Source organism: Mus musculus, chromosome 3 (genome assembly GCF_000001635.26).
Source record: "Mus musculus strain C57BL/6J chromosome 3, GRCm38.p6 C57BL/6J".
In the NCBI taxonomy this organism is placed as follows: Eukaryota; Metazoa; Chordata; class Mammalia; order Rodentia; family Muridae; genus Mus; species Mus musculus.
The window spans coordinates 53,868,726-53,882,217 of NC_000069.6; positions in this window are offsets into that span (position 1 = coordinate 53,868,726).

Genomic DNA, 13,492 nt, shown 5'->3' on the forward strand with positions numbered 1-13,492 from the left:
AACTTTTTGCCCTGGCAGACCCTTCAGTTTTCTGAGGAAAAAAGGTTGTACCTCACTGTGTGTGCCAGTAAACACAGATCCATCTGTTGAAGAGGCTCTGGCCTCTTTCTGTGCTCTGCCTTAGAATTGGCAACTCCAGCCCTCAAAAAAAAAAAAAAAATGAGACCCCCCCCCATCCCACTTCTGCCTGTGGGTCTTGATTTTCCTCTGTTCAGAGCCCCAACATTCTGTCCTTGGTTCAGGGGCTTGAACTCTCCTCAGTCCCCCATGCCATGCTGCTGTCTATATCTGTCCACAATGTTAAAAGCTCTTCTAGTAAACTCACCCCAGCAATCTATTCCAGTGTGTTTGAACTCAAACATGAGAAATTTCAATAATTTGATGGTAAGAAGCTTTGCAGAGAGGAGAGCTGTTCTAGGGAATGTAGAAATGCTGTGTTGATACGAAAGTAGTAGAAGGTTCTTTTACTGGTTCCTGGAGGTCCAACTACAGCAGCCTCGCTCCCCCTGAACAAGCCAGGCGACAGTACTTGATAGAAGAGATAGTTTTATTCAAGTTCAGCTTTGGAGTTGAGAGTACACACCTCACAGAAAAACAATTCCCTGTCTTCTAAGGGAAAGTAAGTGGTTCTGGCAGGGGCAGGAGGGTGTGTTAGTGTGTTAAATGGTGTGTGTGTGTGTGTAAAATTCCCATGCTTGGAAAAGTCCTTTGTTCTTGTGGTAATGCCTTCAAGGGCAGGCAGAGACTTTCTCCTCTGGTCTCTGGAGTTTTCTTATTAGCATACTAATAGGTAAAGGAAGGACGTCTCTGGAAGTTAGAATAACAAATTAGAAGGATTAGGTTACAAGTGAATGGTGGAGAGTCTAGAAAAGAGCTCTGTTTAATTTGCAAATCAACTTTCAGATAAGGGAAGCTATTCATGATAATGTTCTTTTTTTGTATAAGTTCATTTTATTTTCTGCATAATTTTTAGTCCTCTGTATTACAGTTGGAATGTTAACATTCCTGTAAACCAAAGAGTATAATAGAATTCAGGTGTTCTCAAAGCCGGAGGTGCTGGCTGTGGTAACCAAAGGAGGAAATTATTGTTTGCAAATACCAACTTGAAATATCACAGAATTCTAAATTATCTTTCTTACAACAGGCATTTTAATTATAAAAACCAGGACTTTAACAGTCTTATATAATGCATTTTTCTCTTTATTGCAGTCATGCCTCATTTAATGGAAACATTTGTTAGAAATGTTAAAGTAGTCTGATATAACTATTCCAAACATGTTTGGATATATATATGTATATATATATATATATATATATATATATATATATATATATATATATATATATTTCAACAGACATGAGGTAAATGCTGTCAACATTCCATTTAGTTAGAGGAAAGCAGCATGCTGAAATTAAATAACATTTAAGTTTAACCAAGTGGCTAGAGCATTAAATTTGGAAGTATGGCACTGAGTCCGCTGTTTTATTCACTACCTGTGTGTGATGACTGAGAAAACTCCATTTTGTACTTGTGTCCTCCACAGTAGCCATTGGCCTCTGCCCTAAATTCCTGAAATATGAGCTCCCAGCAGCCTGCACCCTTCCCTTCCCAGTGTTATAGCTTGGCTATTCTCATCCAAGAGAGGGAGATGAGGTAGAAGTCTTTATGAATTTGAAGTTTTTAATTGAGCCACACAGACCTGGCTGGGGCATGCACTCTTGTAATGTAATGACAAGTCTAGAGGCAGTCTGAGCTGAGAGGGCAGGGGTTTTATAAAGTTAAAAATCATACATTTGTTACCTCCTGTCGACTGGTATGGCTGTTAGCGAGAATTATAGATATGAATTTTTAATAAGAATAGGGCACAGTTGGGTCACCATGGTGTTTCTGTTTGATCAGGGAGGGATTCGGAAAGCCTTGTGGTTACAAAAGCAGAAATACATCTGGCAGCCCAAGTTGCTATAAGAACCACACAGGCTGACCTCAGTTTTAGCCTAGGATCAGGTCAGGATTGAGCAAAAATGTACTTGTCACGTTATTCCCTGCCTTGTCTTGGACATCCTAGCAGTGTGAGCTAGCACTCATCTTCTCTATCTTGATTATGTGAGTGTTGGTATCCCGTCCCGAGGAGCATGAAGCTAGCAGATTCTAGTTGCCCAAGGGGACTGGTCCAACCAGGATTCAAAACAGCCCTTGCTTGCTGATTGATGGTCCTGTTTCCTGTCAGTCTATCTAATTGTAGCAGATTTGTTAGCTTAAAAATTACATCTTTCTCTGGAGACCATGCAGAGTCCTCCTTGTCTAAGGAAGAGTAGGTCCGACCCAACCCCCTTCTCTTCTGGAGAGCCAGCTCAGCTAGAGAGTCAAATACCTCTTCTAGAATCCTAACAGAGCATTCTAAAATGTTAAGGTCTTTGTCTACTTGACACTAATAATTATTAGGTTTATTTGTTGTTTGTTTTGTTTTGATTAGCCTGGGGTAGGATAATTACATTGACATTTATAAAGGAGCATTAAGATGTATAAAGTAGTAAGACAGAGGGGGAAAAAAAACCACCTGAGTTCTCCAGGTAAAATTTGGTAATTAGGGATTCCAGGTTCTATCTTGAGTAGACCTCTCTTTTAAGTTTTGTTTTGTTTGTTGTTTGTTTGTTCGTTGTGACAGGTACTTGTGATCCTAAGGGAGTCTGGAGGTTAACATGGCCTCTGGTATGCGGAAGGATGCTATAGGTAGTCATATGCCATGTGTGTTAGAAAAGTGACTCCTTCTGGTAAAGAGAAGCTGGTGTCCTTTGCACCTGCCATTCCAGGCTTTGGTGAGGATAAAAGGCAACCAACGTGTTGAGGTTTGGTCTGTTGCAATGTATTATAATGCTAAGTTCTAGTTCTCACATTTACAAGCTTTTGTTGTTCAAACCTTGTTCCTTGATTTAAAACTTGGTTAAATAAAATTGGCTACAGCCAGGTACTGTAGGGATTAAGGGTAGATGGTTTTGGAGTGACCTGGTTGGAGGAGAGAGACTAGAGGAGGAGGAGCAAGAAGGAGAGAGAGGAGGAAGCTGTCATGGGGGGAGGGGGGATGGAAGATGAACACATGACCCCTGCTGTGGAGGTAGCCAGACAAGCAGTTAGAAGAGTAGATGAAGGTTACACCCCCCAATTGTCAAACCCAAATCAAATAAGCATAGTCTCATTTATTTGTGAGCGAGTCAGTGATAAGCTAAACTTGGTTATATTACATATATTCTTTTCAGTTACTGTTTCTCAGCAGAAAATAAGACATCAGGGCCCAAGAAGGCTGGAATGCTGGTCTAAGACCAGGAGAGGATTCAGGCAATGGGGGATGGGGAGGAGGTGGTGAAAGGTAAGTGGGGGTGGGACATTAGAAGTTTGCTGATGCAGCCTGGAGAGACAAGGAACATTGGACTAGTTTATATCAACTTTCAGCCATTCTAGGACTCTACAGTATTACACAACCACTCAGGGCTGATGGTCCCTTTGGAGAAGTCTGTAGTTTACAGCTGACTCCTGGATGATGCTAATCATCTGCTATGACAAATACAGACTAAGGACAGAGTAAAGCTAAAGAGCTTAGGGGAAAACCTTACATTTGAGAATTTCAGGCCTGTGGTCCTGAGAAGACCAGGGGAAATAAAAAAAAATCCACCTTCAGGGATAGGCAGTATGTAGACAGAGAAACTTAAGCTATTGCCTGACAAGACAGGAGCAGTTAGCTATCTGGAGTCCATTTGACTTGTGACAGGTGGAACCAAGTCACACCTCTCTGAAGTTTTCATGAATTTACCAAAGGTTAAAAAAAGAAATAAGATAAAAGCTTTAGATATATTAGCATGACCATTGTCTGTAATCTGCATTGAAGGCTATATTGTAGAAAAACAGTTGACAAGGGTCTGTAAAGAGCTGGAGGAGACGCATGTCTTTGAGCCACAGCAAAAGCTTGAGGACTCAAAACAATGATTCCTGGTTAAAACTCTGTGTGTATGTACGTGTGTGTGTGTGTGTGTGTGTGTGTGTGTGTGTGTGTGTGTGTGGTGTAAAACATGTTTTCAGTACAAGAAAAACTATTTTTAAGTCTACATTTAGAAAATAACCAAAGGAAATTTAAAGTTTGAGCCTACAACTATGAGAGTATTAGTCAGTGTTTTACCCTGGCTGGATCATTAGTTTGTTACAACTCCACTGATTAATATGCTAAAACTCTGAATCTTTGAAGTCTTAATATTATGCATTATCTTTTTAAATATGAAGCTTATCAGCCAGGCAAACCTGTCTGTGAATTTACATTTTTCACCAGGAGACCTAGTATTTCTAGAAAAAGCAAGGCCTCATTTCCACATGTGCAATGGACTGACGTGGTAGCTGCTGCCCAACCGATGAAGGCTACAGTCAGCTCTCAACATCATCAGAGATCCAAAGAGGAGAAATTAGAGCAGGAGGTAGAATCCAAATCATCTCAGTATCAGTTAAAATGGCAGAGAGCCTGCTACATGGATGGCTAACCTAGGTTTCTCCTAGGAGATCTTGGGTTAATTGAAGGCAGAGTGCCTAGGGCCGTGCCAGGACAACATTAGCCTTTGGATATCTCTCAGGATGGCATTAACTCTTTGCTTGTCCCATGGGACAGTATCAACCCTTAGCTTCCAGCTCCAGAAGATCCATCTTAAACACCATATTCACCAGATCTCTAAAGAGTTTCTTTCTACTGAATATCTTAAACACCATATTCACCAGATCTCTAAAGAGTTTCAGGGCCATCTATTGCATTGACCTGACTTTAAACAGATTGTACTTGTTTTTAGTTACTTGTTTACTTGTTTTAGGCTTAACCTTGAAATCATATACAAAAGGTAAATAAGCTTATCCCTGTAAATGAATTACGTGTGTATTTAGCATGATTATAAACATAGTTTTGAGCATATTAAGGAATTCGATCATTTATAAGGTAACTGGTCATTAGCTTGCATATCCTAACTATTTTTAACAGTTCACAGCAAGTTAGCAGCTTTTACAAGTTTAGAGATGTATATAGTGTTAGCCCTGTTAATTTAATTTTACTATCTATCTATCTATCTATCTATCTATCTATCTATCTATCTACCTACTTGCTTGAAATTTTACAGGTCCCTCAGATCCTGTGAGAAAGAATGTTTACATTTCAACAAAAGTTTTGAGTATCCATCACCTTGAATGGGGGAATATTTTTTGTGTCCATTCTATTTTTTATATAAATTCATTTTCATTAAAAGATGTAAATGAGATATAACAATAACAAGTTAATTTACACTTTTATAATATTTTTAGCCATGGGGCTATTAGACAACATCTGGGGCCTTTATTCAGTACAAATAACAGTTTTCATTAATGTATAGGTGGACCTCTCCTTATTGGTAGTTTTCTTTATTGATTTTTAACTATATCTAGTGAGCTTACCCATTTTAAAGTACAAAAAGTTTATATAATCTTGAGATAAATTGATATTTTAGCAAAAGATTTAGGTTTTAGAGAATTAAATAAAACAAAGCAAACAAACAAACAAAGGAGTATGAGATAACAACTAATTTTCTATTGGGAAATCCTCTACATTTTAGCTATTTTAAGGCACATGGTGTCTTTTCCTGGTCTGTTCTTCTTTTTTCTCTCTCTCTTACCAAAGTCAGATGGCCATTTGGCTTAGACAGAGATTTGAGGAAACTTTTAAACAAGCAAGCTTAGATTGGGAGAGATAGGATTTAATTCCACTGCAGAGTGAGCTTTTTGATAGAGCAGAACAGCATGAAACTATGTTATCCATATCCTCGGAGACAGCTGAGTTCCTGCACAACTGAACCAAGTGACCAGAGCCAACAAACAAAGAAAGCTTAGAAATCGATTTTGTGGGACTTCAACAGCAGGCTTCATTGAGTCAAGGAGAAGGATAAAGACTGAGCAAGCTATAGGAGAGAGCGGAAAGACAGAACTGCAACAAAACCAAATATAAACAGTAATAATAATCAGGCAAACAATAGCCAGCCATCATGTTTTCATCCATCCAACACAGTAAACTAACAGCTGAGGGCATCCAGGGGTTGGAAGTCACCTTACCTACATTCGTCAATAGAGCTTCCCCTGATGACATGGAACCCTGGGCTGATCACTCAGAATACACTCACCAGAATTCAGAAGACCAGAGAATACAGAAGCCTCAGAGGGTCAAATTAGGTTATCTTTCTTAGAGTGAGAATAGATCCCAGGCAAGGCCCCAAATGTTGTATCTGGGCTGTTCTCACCCAAGAAAAGGAGATCAGGTGGAGCTCTTTATGAATTTAAAGTTTTTATTGAGTCACTCTGGCCCAGCCTGGAGCATGCACTCTTGTGACTACATGTCTAGAAGTGGCCCCAGCTGAGTGAACCACAAGTTTGATGTAGCTGTGATGACTGTTAGCAAGGATAACAGGATGTGAACTTTTAATTAGAATAGGGCACAATTGTGTCACCATGGTATTTCTGTTTGATCGAGGATCAGAAAGTCTTGTGGTCATAGAAACAGAAAAATTCAGGTTAGCAAAAGTTCCTGTAAAATCAGTGGTGGTGCATGCCTTTAATCCCAGCACTTGGGAGGCAGAGGCAGGTGGATTTCTGAGTTCAAGGCCAGCCTGGTCTACAGAGTGAGTTTCAGGACACCTAGGACTATACAGAGAAACCCTGTCTTGAAAAACAAAACAACAAAAACAAAAAACAAAACCAAACCAAACAAAAAAACAACAAAAAAAGAATCTTACATATCTTAAGGTTAGGCTGACCTCAGTTTCATCCTGAGGCCATGTCAAGATTTAACAATACTTTTTTTTTTCTCTCTTACTTCACAAGGATAGTGTAACTGCTGTGAGACGGTTACAGCTTGCCATGTCTTCTGTAAACCTATTTATCACTGTATACAGGAGAGTAAGACAGATCCTTTCTATGTGCAATGAGACAGACAAGTTCCTCATATAGCTGAGGGAAGTGAAGCAGTTTCTCACACAGCTGGAAATTTCACAGAAATGAGATAATTGTGGTCTCCACTTTAAAAAACCCTTCCATTAGTCCCTTCTGTGAAGCATACCTTTGATTTGACTTTAACTAGCATTTTTAAAAATAAACTATGCAAATTACAATTTGGATTAAATCTGTGGTCTTTTCCAGTGGTCTCAAACTCTGTAACACAAGGATCAGGGCATAAGTAATTTTTATGACTCATAAAAAGCAGTTATTTGAGGTGGGGAATACTACCATAACCATTTCAGAGGTTAGAAATCTAACAAAGAACAAGTGTTTTTTCAAGGCCACACAATTAAACTTCCAGAGATGAATACAAAATCTTGGTGGCTGAATTCAGACTCTACCATCCTCAACATGCAAGGCTTTGAGTCACTTGCTTATATATGTGATTCTTGTGATGGGTATGTCCCACGTTTCTTATTTCATCTCAAATTCTGTTAGAATATCTTATACTATGCTAGATATGATAATGCTTATTTTTGTAAAAGAAATATTTAATGTTCATAGTTGACCTATTATTATGAAGTGCCCACCACAGAATATCACTCAAATACTGTTTAAATCATTGAATGACTTTGTTACAGTTGGTTGGGACTACACTCAGGTATTCTGTACCTAATTGCAGTGGCAAGCATTTAGAGTAAGGGTGTTTTGTTTTTGTTTTGTTTTGTTTTATCACATTCTTGCATCTCACTGGGTAGCTACAGGAGAAGGTTTTGTGCAAGCAACAGTTTAACAGAATGCTAGCTGGTACATCTTGACCTCAGGTTCCTAGAATAGAGTTTGGTAATTTTCCATGGAGCTTCCCATCAAGGAGATCAGATTCTAGTCAAACCTAAAATGGTCTTCTCAATAATACAAGATGAATTACCTCTGGAGTGTCTTGCATTGTTACAATATATGCTCAGCAGAATCATCCCTGGAAGGACTTTTGAAATTGACCAGGGTGTTTTTTGATGACTAAAATGACTGGGTATAAAAGTAACAGGTTAAGCTGGGTGATGGTGGTGCATGCCTTTAATCCCAGCACTTGAGAGGCAGAGGCAGGCAGATTTCTGAGTTCAAGGACAGCCTGGTCTACAGGGTGAGTTCCAGTACAGCCAGGGCTATACAGAGAAACCCTGTCTTGGAAAATAAATAAATAAATAAATAAATGTAACAGGTTAAAAATTAGATAATAACTGGGTATGATGGTGCATACTTGTAAACGTAACACTCAAGACACTGAAATCTGACAATCAGAGTTGAAGACCATCCTGAGTAATGTAGAGAGTTAAAGGCAAGCCTAGCCCATGAGACCCAGTCTTATAAATTCAACATGACATCAAAATAGATGACAATTTTGAACAACTAGAAGTCTCTGACATGAATGGATGAATTATAAATTGGTACAACCACTTTCAGAAATGATCTTCAGTAAGTAATACTTCTACATGTTGGTGTATGTCCAATAGATTTAATCATATGTGTTGGAAAAATGATTCAGCAGTTAAGAACATGTATTGCTCTTTCAGAAGACCCATGTTCCATTCCCAACACCTATGCCAGGTGGCTCAAAACAGCCTGTAACTCCACTTGTAGAGAATGTGACACTCACCTCTGGCCTCAACAGCCACTAACATCCACATATCCTACTTGCACAGACACATGATTCAAAAATATGCTAAATCTTTTTTAAAAAGGAAAGAAAAAGAAAAAGGCAATCATATATTCACTAGAAGGCATATAAAAATGTCATAGCTTTGTCTTGAATAGTCCCTGGTTGGATACAAATGCCCATCAACAACAGTGCAGACAGACTGTAACATATTAGTACAGTGTAAATCCATACAAGAAGAGAAGTGATTAGAATATTGCTACACCCAACAGTAGGGATGCATGTGTTGAATATAAGATCAAGAGAAAGAAGCTAGGCTCAGAAGATTACAACTTAAATGACTCAATTTTTTAAGGTTCAAAATCATAAATAAAAAATGTCAGCCATTAGAGTGGAGTATTCAATAGTGCTTGGGATATGGACAAGAGATTAGTGGTATTCAAAACAGAAGGCTTCCTGATCTAGATTCTGTTTATACTGGTATGTTCGCTCTGTGGAAGTTTACCAAGCTGTATGGCTTGGACATGGGTGCTTCTGTGTATACTGCATCTCAGTGGTGGCCCAGAGGGTAAAAGTGTTTGCTGGACAGTCTCCAGAGCTCAGGGTAGAAAAGAGAGATAATGTCTACAAGTAGTTCTCTGACCCTCGCACACTCTGACATCTGTGCGTGCACACACACACACACACACACACACCACACACACACACACACACACACACACACACACCACACACACACACACACACACACACACACACACACACACGCACGCACTATAATAGGAAATAAAATATTTTTAAATTAAAAGAGTCTTGCGTGCTTTGAATGCATAGGCGAAAGACCCCAAGCCCAGAACTGGTGCTGCTTATATAGGCCTAGGAGAGGCATGTCTCACACCTGGATTGGTTGTGCTTGGGTTATGCTTACCACCTTATTTGCATGCCTACATCTGATTGGTTAACTTCTCTCTCATCTGATTGGTTAACTTCTCTCTCATCTGATTGGTTAATTTTGGTTAATTTTCAAAACCTCATCTTGGCTAAAAAACTTTACTGCCTATGTATGTGTGGTGGCCAGCAGAAGCCAGCGCCACCCTGCAATGGCACATGTGGCTTCCCACAAAAGAGAAAACCAGTTATTTTAAGACGCAAAACTCACTGGAAAAATTATAATAAGAAATTGACTGGGCAGAGTGCCCAGACTAATAATACTAGACCTGAGCATAGAGAGAGTTAAAAACTGCTGTCCAGGTATGCAAGTATTACCAAGAATCTGCTGTCTTATTTTTCCTTGTACTTTCCAAGACTTCCTTCTTAAAGGCATCCTGGGATGACAGAACAGAGAGGGGGGTGGGAGAGGGAACCATTAACATTGAGGACATTTGAAAACCCACATGGAAAACTATAAGATTCCATATATATTTTTTAAAGCTCACTGCCTCATTATGTGTGTATAGCAAAAGTTAGAAAGCATTCAGAATTGGTACTTTTGTCTCCTTTAACTATCTCAAAACTAATCAAAAGAGGTTATGGGCTGACCCTAAGGTTATGAGACCCAAATGGTTTACGAGAGAATCAGGGAAAACCAGTCAGTTACTTTCATAACCCAGAAGTTGATCTCATAAAGGTGCGTTTCAATATTTATGATATAAAAAAATCATTGAATTTATAAACTCATCCAATGAGCCCCTCTGTGAGCTTTAACTCAATTCTGAGTCTTGAGAACCTAGGGCAGGTAAGGGTCTGCCATATAACAGATACTCATCGTTTGCCGAATGCGTTCATGGTTAGTTACAACAGACTGGCGGTGCTTTTTAATTGCCATGAAGTGTTTAGTTCCGACTAGCTGCAGTCCCGAAAGCTCTTACTTACTTCAGTGGCCTCCACGCTTTGATTCCTGCTTGTCCTTGTTTAAAGGCAAATCTACTGAGAGGGCAGGACTTATCACTCAATTCACTGCTGCTGGCAAAGACAGAGGTTAGGAAAGGCTAATTAAAGATCCTTATCAAAGATGAGCAAGGAAACCATTGAAATGAAAAGCTTCACTATTGCTTTTTGTCACATGTCACATCCCAAATGTGAGAAACCTCACTGTGAACACTTCCAGGTTGCGGGCGGCTCAGAGTCATCTTGGCATTGGTCTCCTGAGTCTCTGAGCAGTGAGGTGATGCCTTGGCTCACTGACAGCAAACGGCCTGCGGAGCCGCTGATGGGTGGGTGCAGAAAAGCTAAGTGGGGTTGCACTTGGAACCGACAACCGGAGTTCTGCACCTGCTGGACCAATCACGCTTTTATGCTCCCCGTTGGACTTATTCAGCCATTTGAGTTTATGACCCTTGAAGTGCATGATCTGATTCAGAGAGAGGTTTTGATGTTAATGTTGTTTAGTGGACTTTAAAGGAATAATTCAGAAATTGCAGATTTCTACCACCCTAGTTGATATGTCAAAACATTACCAGTGGCTGAGGAGCTGTGTCAGAAAGCAAACGGAAAGAAAGGCTGGACTTAAAAAAAAAGGTTTTAGATATCAGAGTGGTAGAGGATAGGTAATTCTTAAACCATTACTATAGAATTTACCTGCGTTCAGTAGTGGGTCTGACAATCTCATAAGAAGACCCCCTGGCTGCTGTGATCTTGCTGCCATCAACTCTGTCTTTAAATGACACTTGAGCAGCTCGGCTCACCTCAGTTTCCTTGATCTAATTAAAGATCCAATAATTCCTTTAATTTTTTTCTTTACATGTTTTTATTCATAGCCACTTTTATTTTGTTTTCTGGAGCTCTGAGACCGAGTCTGGCCATATTTTCCTTGGCTCTCATCATTTCAGCTAGACTTATTGTGAATGAACCAGCCACAAGCCTAAGTTGTCAGAATGTTTGCCTAGAAGCTGCTAGAGTTCTAAGGCAGGCTTCCTGCTTACTTCCTTATACAAAGATCCACTCATTTGCAAAGAGCAGAGTGGAAAAAAGACTCACAAGTGACTTAGCATATCCCAGACTCTCTGTCCTCATAGAGGACAAATTTCTGTTATGAAAACACCTTTAAAAAAATATTGGTATACTTTAATGAAGTGGTAAGTCTTTAAGTGCCCAACCACTGAGTTAGTTAAGGCGTATTAAATATACAGTTTGCACGTGTGCATCTTTCAATCATGAATCCAGAGTTCTTGGACGGGTGCAGAACTGCGCATGCACTGGCCAGGCCAGGAGTATAGAGTAGACTTTAAATATTTACCACTACATTTTTTTTGTCTTGTTCATTTCTATGTCTCTTTGACTTAAATGTCTGAAAATGTAAGCATGTTGAGCCTTTCATTTTACTTCTAGAGTGTTGAGTTCAAGATATTAGTGTTCAACACGTCATTATGTAAAACTCAAACGCATTCGTAGCTCATCAAGTGATTCTTCCGAGGAAGAATAGAACACACGGAGCAGGAATCGTAATCACTCTTGGCTCGCGACCTCCTTTTTGCCGTAGAAAACATTTACACGACTGTAAATATTCAGGTATGTACAGTAGGGGATTCCAATGAGGTTTCCTGACAATAAAACATGTAAATATGCATTTAAAAATAATCTTTCATTATACAATATACATAGACTTTTACCATTAATTAAAGGCAAAAGTGGATCTGCACATTGCTGAGATGGAGGTCTGCTAATTTTACATAAAGAATGAAATCTTGGCTGAGTATCTGATCCTGCAGGATTCAAGAACATTTTAAACATGTTTTCAGAGTTGACTGATAGTCTGAGTTTATAATCAATGCCATATAATATATAATTTATGATATAAGAAAAAATAGAAAAAAGGGTATATACTGAGAGGGCAATAAATGTCACACAATAAACTCCCTGCTGTTTTCCAGTGTTCTAGAATATTTAACCACAGAGCTACATCTCAACTGTTAAACCCCCACTGTACTTCTGTGTATCTTCATTCTGTAGTTTCTAGTTTTACACGTTGTACAGTAGTTTGTTATCCTGAAAGCTGATTGTTATGGTAAATATTTATTGGGGGTTTCTAGCCCACCTTTGATCACTTAGTTTCCAGATAGAAGATACAAAACCTTTTATATTTATAATAAGCTTAAAAGCACTAGAGCTGGGCAGATACCAGTTCTTTATGCTATTTTGTCTACTTCTCTGTCAATAACCCCAAGCTATGACTTGCCATGTTCCACCTGGGCTGCTCTTACGCTGACTGGCCAGCCCTCCTGGCCAGTTCTCACAATCCCTTATCCCACAGCATCTTCTCTCTCACCAACCTCATGGTCTCTGTTTCAGACCCCAAACCCTGCAACAGAAACCCCGCCTACCTCTCTCCTGTCCAGCTATTGGCTGTAGGAACTTTTATTGACCAGTCAGTGCTAACTTGAGGAACATGGTTACATACAAAGCATCTTTTGGTGTAGTTGAGGGTTTACTCAGCCCTAGAAGCAACCAGACCTGGGGGACAGGGGAAGGGGTCAGTATTTAGGATTGTAATACATAGCAACAGACCAAAACTCCACAGCTAACAGCTGAAAGGTTTCCCCTCCCAGAACCACCCAGTCCTTTGAGACAACAGAGCTCAGCTGGAGAACATCCACACCAACTAACAGGGTTCTAGAAGCCACATCCTGACCCAATCCACGGGAGCCAGCTTTATCTCACTGCAGCAAGCATGAGTGATGGTCAATCTTTATAAAGAAAAGGTTCTTTCGAATCGTGGTTTTAAGGCTTCGATCCACAATCATTTGCCGTTTGGGCCTCCAGCAGAATATCATGACAGAAGAGTGATGGAGGAAAACTGTTCTCCTCTTGGCTGGAAGGTGAAAGAGGAAAAAGAAACGGCTGATGTCCCAGTACTTATG